Raw genomic sequence first — 6,843 nt, 5'->3', positions numbered from 1 at the left:
TTTTAAAGCCCTTTGTGTGGTGTCGCTCAGACGCCCGACTGTGGCATTTCTTTTAAAGCCCTTTATGTGGTGTCGCTCAGACGCCCGACTGTGGCATTTCTTTTAAAGCCCTTTATGTGGTGTCGCTCAGACGCCCGACTGTGGCATTTCTTTTAAAGCCCTTTATGTGGTGTCGCTAAGACGCCCGACTGTGGCTTTGCTTGTTATTTATTTCATAAATTTTAACACTACTATGTTATTGCAATTTTATAAATAACTTGCTTGCACGCATCAGAGATTTATTTATCTTTTGTGACTGACGTCATGAGCATAAAATATTTTCAGCACATCATTGTTATATTATACCTGTGTTCATAATGTTTGCGAGTACATTCAAAGTACTCACTGGCTTGTCCCTGGCTATTGTCTTGGCCAGATTTTCTTGCACGAAGAGGAGCGATGCGATGACAGCCCCGGAACCTAAGAAATGGAGATAGCAGCCTCGCGAAGATAGGAGTTAACCTGGTCAGCTGTTCCCATGCGAAATGGAGTCCCATAGACACTGATGTTTCACAACCTGCTTCCGCCATCAACCTCTAGAAACCATTTGTTGTACTCACAGGCCAGAATGGCCTTGTACTACATATTTTGTTTTCTGCTTGGAATTTCTGTATCAAGTTGGAGCCTCATCAGCTAACAGTAATCCTGGGGCTGATGAGCACAACGGTCTTTTCTGGAAATTTATTACCCGGAAAACCGGTCGTGACAGACTTGGTATCAGAGACAGGCTGACCATTGGCTAATCCTATCTTAGCCAGGTCGAAAAACTTAGGCAAACCAACCCACTAGACCTTAGCCAAACCCCAGCCAAGCTTCTCGTGCAAGATAGCCACACAGTAATCCCGACACTTTTGGCAGTCGGTGCCCAACCTATCAGCCTAGCCTGTCGATCGCACACCAGTGACCAGCACCCAAGGCGCCTCATTCGCAAGCATGCGGAAGAAGACTCCGTCCCCTTTTTCCTATAAAAAGGGCACGCTAGTCTCAACCCAGCACAGCACAGCCGCTACCCCAAACCGAGCCACAATGCCTGGACCCATAGTGCACAACGAGACCACAGCAACCAACCTTGGAGGTTTTGTGACCATCCTCGCAAACCTCACCCGTCGTGCCTATGCGTTAGAGGAGCCACCAGAATATGTTGTGTACCAAGGACCCTTGAGCGGTGAAGAACGTCAATTCTGGGCCACTGTACACATCTACGGTAGGGGTATAGTACCCGAGCGCCCCTACAGGTTCACCAGAAGAACAACTTCCTTTGAGCCACAAGCCATACAACTAGCTGCTCGAGAGGCTATAGTTCACTCAGGCACTTGTCACCCAGAGTTAACTGTCGCTCGTTCCACTACTACCCCAGACGTGAAGGGTATGGTAGACCACCCGAAGTTGCCAACGGAGATCACGAGACAGATCCTGCATTGTTGCACCTGGTGCGCTATGTAAGTGCACTAGAGGAACTGTGCGATCAAATCACTATTGATTTAATTGCAGCTCGTGGAGAGCTAGTTCGTCGAGCCCCGGCGAGAGAAGAAAACGAGCCCAACACCGACAACCCAGTCGTGCTGTTTGGACAACCGATCAAGACTCCGAGATCAGCTCCAGCCATCAGCCGAGATGCTTTGATGACCCCAGAAGTGCTTCGTCGCCTTTTGGGAGCACACTCCAACGGGGTTGTGGCCAACAATCCCTGTGATGGTCATCATCACTACCCCGACCCTGCAGTTCCTCCGCCATCTCCGACTAATCCCGGCAGTGAGACACGTGGAGAAGCCTCGACATCCACCAGGCACGCCTGTTTAGACATAAACGAGGTAGACTAAGCCGTATGAGTAGCACCGAGTTTCAGTGTATCCTCGCGTTGTAATCGTGCGACCATGTATATTAACGCAGCCTGTCATTGTGCCTCTGCTTTAATGGTAAGCCTTGCGTATTTTTCTTTGTCAGCACATAGTTGCACATTTTTCCGGGCACAACTACCAAAACCAACCCGACGACAACCACAGTAACACGTCTCTTTATGAGATATGTGTATCTCTGACACTGACCTGACCTTTGGAGCTAAGCTGGCAAATTTATTACCTTTCACCACGGTAAAACGAATCCGGCTCCATTGCTATATAAAGGCCACCTTGTGACCTTACCCAGCAACCCTCACCTTGTGCACCACACTCACAACTTTTTCCTGTCATGCCGAGCCCCAGCATTCACCTGAGAACCCCAGATGCAACCCCAGGTAGCTTTGTCAAAATATTGTGGGACTTTACCCGCAGTACCATGGGTTCTACCCAGCCACCTCAGTACGAGCTGTTCAAATCAAGGATCACCCCATCCACCTCGGAATATTGGGTAGCAGTACACTTTCCTCCTGTAGACCCCAACCAAGATCCAACAGAAGTTTCCTTCGTGGGGCAATCTATGCCAACCCCACACCTGGCCATAGAAGCTGCTGCGAAAGAAGCGATTGCTCGTCTTCGATCCGTAGTACCCTATGCCCGCGAACGAGGATATTATTACTTTCCGAGCCGTGCAGCACCCGGAGAAGTAACGTCTTTTCCCGGTGGGCGTATTGAGAGAGACCCAGTTCTGGCCAACCTTATCCAGTACATCATCGCTCAAGAGCATTTGAACCAACGAGTGATGGATTATCTCCAGAATCTCACTGATCTGAATCCTCAGATTGCCATCGGCAGACCACTGAGGCCCGAACCGAAGAGACGCATACATCGACTGGTCAATCCACTTCCTCCGATAGAAGAGGAGTGTATCCCTTTACCAAAGACATTTTATCAGGACCCCACCTAGTTACTGTCTTCATTTTAGATGTCACTACTGTATTTGTTTTTGCAGCATTTATATTTGCGTGTATCTTATGCATGGGACCCCAAATTTGTGTGATGAGTCGAGTATTTAGTTTCTACGGGTACGAGTAATTTTTCTTCGTGATTAACTTGTGTAACCGCGAAAGATCCTAGTATGAGTTTTCTTTTTACTGAATTGCTGCATCATTTATCCCCTCACTACGTGGATTAATTTTTTTTTTCACGCAGCACCACGGCAGCAGTCTCACAACCGCTCGAACGCATATGGAACTTTTGTTTTTCACAACGGCTCTTAGCAAATCTCGAGGACGAGATTTTTCTTAAGGGGGGTAGTATTGTAACACCCCAAAAATTTAACCAGGTTTTAGTTATTAAAATTTTGCCAAGAGTTTAAATTTTTTGCATGCAAGTATATCTCTGTTGATTTCAAAACTTTTCTTTTAATATTAAGAAATTTTTCCCAAGTGGATCCTTCCAAAATATATTGGACTTATTTTCCCTCTCATTTAAAAAAAATCTCAATCAGGAGATTTATTTATAAAATTATTTCACCCTGAGCTTTATTCATTAAATGACTTGTTTTAAAATTTGGAGCTCTTTTTGAACTACAACCATTTGATATATTTAACTAAAAATTTCACCAAAATTTGGAGATATCATGTGATGTCTCTAAGTCACTTTTGTGCAATAATATATTTCATTCATTGGATATTTTGAGTTCTACACCAAGTTTTCAAATCTGGTCCAGTGGGCAATTTTACACTGCAACCTATTTAAATATTTTTTTAAAACTTCTACCAAAATTAGGGGAGGTCAGTAGGAGCATATTATTCCACTTTGTGCAAAAACCTATTTATGTTCTTTGAAAATTTTGAGTGAATCAACCTCTTTTTCATTCTGGTCCAGCCTTGTGATTTCTACTGCAACCCTATTTAATTTTGCTCCAAAGATCTTGTGTTTTCTCCTACTTGTAGACAGCCCTACCAAACCCCTAAATCCAGGAGCATGCACCCATTGGATTAATTTTGGTTCATGAAATAATGTCATTTATTTCCTGTAAAGAAATGTAGTTTTGCAAAACTTGCACTAGCAAGTTTCCCCTTTTGTCCAAATAACCTCACCACTCTCTCTTGCATCTAAGGAGACACTGATCTAGAGTTTTTGACCACTCCAAGACTTGCCTAAGTGCCTGTGGCATTTTGTCAAACACCTGGAGTGCATGGTCAGATTTGGCATGGATTTTAGTTAGCAGTGTGAACCTGATCCTCTGACCCCTTAAGCTTGTCCATTGATCTCCTTGCAAGCCATAGCCTAGACCTGCTAACTCCCAGCTCCAACCAAGCGCTCTGGAGTGCCATGGCATTTCGCCGAGCATCTGGTGTGCGTGCGCTGGGCGCGCCCAGAGCGCGCAAATTGCAGCCGCGCACACGAGCCGCCGCATCGCGCCCCTGTCTTGGCCCACACTGCAGAACCTCGCCACGCACTCCCCGCCTCTCCACAACACGACAGCCCGCCCTGGCGCCCTACAGCGCCACCGCCAGAGCACTTTTGGCGGCACGCCGGCGTCGGCCGACAGCCCTGCGCCGTTCAGCACCGCCCAAGCCACCCCGGCTCGCCACCTGGCCCCTTGAACAGCTCAAGCTCATCCACAAGGGTGTCGCCTAGGTCTCGTCGCCGCCACGTTCCCCTGCAGCTACAGAACGGCGGTTCGCCGGCCGCCCTATCCACCGCCGCGGAACCGACCTCGTCGCGCTATAAAAGGGACCCCGAGCCCCTCTGAGCACGCACACAACCTCAAGCTAACCCCATGGAACCCCCATAGCCCGCAATCGTCAGGGAAACGCCGCGTTCTTCATCTCCGGCAACTCCTGCCGCCGCCACTGTCTCGTTCACTCTGGCACCACCAGGGCTTCCCCCTTCCCGTTCTCTTCACCAAGAACCCCTCCTTCCATCCAGGAACCCAACCCCCTACTTGATTTTGATCGGGAGCCATCGCCGCCACAAAACCACTTCGCCACCAAAGCCTCCTCCGCCGCGAAGCTCGCCGCCAGCAGCTCCCTCCGCCCTCACCTACCTGTCGACCACCGGGATGACCGCCCTGGAGTGGCGGATCCATCCCCGCCCTTGGGGCCCCGCGAGGAGCCGCCAGTCGCCGGCGACGATCGCCGGAGCTCCGCCTCCGCTCGGGACAGAGGAAGGATAAGGAGAAAGACTAGTCAAACCTGACTAGTGGGCCACCTAGGACCCACTGTCAGTGACCCCCCGCTCGGTCCACGCGGAGTAAGTGGAAGCATAAAACTCGCGAGTACATAACCCGTTCTTAGAAAGCGTATTCGTGGCTGAAACGTTTTCTTTTGTTTTATTAAAAAAAAAACAGAATTTGACCAAAACTTTGACTGGTTATATCTTTTTAAATACAACTCCAAATGAAATGATTCTTTTTCCTACCTCTCTCAAATTTCACCTAGTTTGTTTTAAGATTTATTTGAAAAAATATCAGAACAACTTTTGGTGCTGTTTTTATTTTGTGTGTTAATTCTTTTATATTGCTAAAATAGGATTTTTGAAGAGAGGAGAAATGTTTCAAGTTTTGGAGTGCACCCTGCCTTTCCACACATTGAAGGCAAGCATTCTGAACCCCGGCATAATATTTTTATGTGTTCGATGACACGTTCATAACATCACCTCACTTTGGAGAAACTTGTTATTTCATGTGATATGATCATATGCCTGGGTGCATGTTATTGATTTCCATGCTGTTGGAAATGGACACACTTGTGATGATAATCACCCTCATGTGCCTTGCATGCATACCGGCAGGAACCCGGGAAAACCTCTGCCTTGGGTAGGCATGAGTTTGTCGCCGGTCTCCGTCGGGACGGTTATGTCTGGTATGGCATGGTAAGGTGATATGAGCGGTGACTCTGTTGGATGAAATATATTCATTATACTAATCATGCAAGGAATACTTAAACCTCCTGAGTCGACCGTAGATCGAGTCTTGTTCCAGTAACCCCCATACTTGTTTCGTACTACCACTCGTCTCTACAGCAAGTAGAGTACGGTTCAGTAAGTTGTCAACCTCTTTCTAGCACACACCATACAGAGAGGCCATGGTGGAAGATACCGGTTGTAGCTGGTAGGCAGGCCACCTGGTCCGGGGGCATGGGTGTTTCCGGTTGGGACCGAGAGGGGAGGCCACCCCTTAGAGCGCGCGATATAAATTTGATCCCATGCTACGCAAGGTTGTAGCCTCCCCACTTAGAGTTTGCTTAACAGGTGTCGTGGGTGATTCCAGACACGTGTGAGATAAGCTGGTGTGTGCAAGTTAGGTGTGTTTTCAACAAAAAGACCGTAGACGGAATTAGTCCCGATGGACTAAAGAAATCCGTTACTCGTGGGTAAAGAGTACACCCTCTGCAGAGATTAAACCTATTCGAATAGCCGTGTCCATGGTTAAGAATTATAGTCTGGGATGGGTCAAGTGTCGGTCTTAGTGTCGGTCTTCGGAGGTGAAACTGTTAACCAGAACTGGAACTACTACCTGTGACTTGTGATAAATATGATTATTATTATTGTTGACTAACCCGTGATATTATTGTTATTATCGAGTATCTCTGGGATGGTTCTACCTCCGGGATATTCACTATGATTGTTTCTTTTAAAGCCCTTTTTGTGGTGTCGCTCAGACGCCCGACTGTGGCATTTCTTTTAAAGCCCTTTATGTGGTGTCGCTCAGACGCCCGACTGTGGCATTTCTTTTAAAGCCCTTTATGTGGTGTCGCTCAGACGCTCGACTGTGGCATTTCTTTTAAAGCCCTTTATGTGGTGTCGCTCAGACGCCCGACTGTGGCATTTCTTTTAAAGCCCTTTATGTGGTGTCGCTCAGACGCCCGACTATGGCATTTATTTTAAAGCCCTTTGTGTGGTGTCGGTCAGACGCCCGACTGTGGCATTTCTTTTAAAGCCCCTTATGTGGTGTCGC

The sequence above is a fragment of the Triticum dicoccoides genome, chromosome 6A (assembly GCF_002162155.2).
Source record: "Triticum dicoccoides isolate Atlit2015 ecotype Zavitan chromosome 6A, WEW_v2.0, whole genome shotgun sequence".
Classification (NCBI taxonomy): domain Eukaryota; kingdom Viridiplantae; phylum Streptophyta; class Magnoliopsida; order Poales; family Poaceae; genus Triticum; species Triticum dicoccoides.
This window is presented reverse-complemented; position numbering follows the sequence as displayed.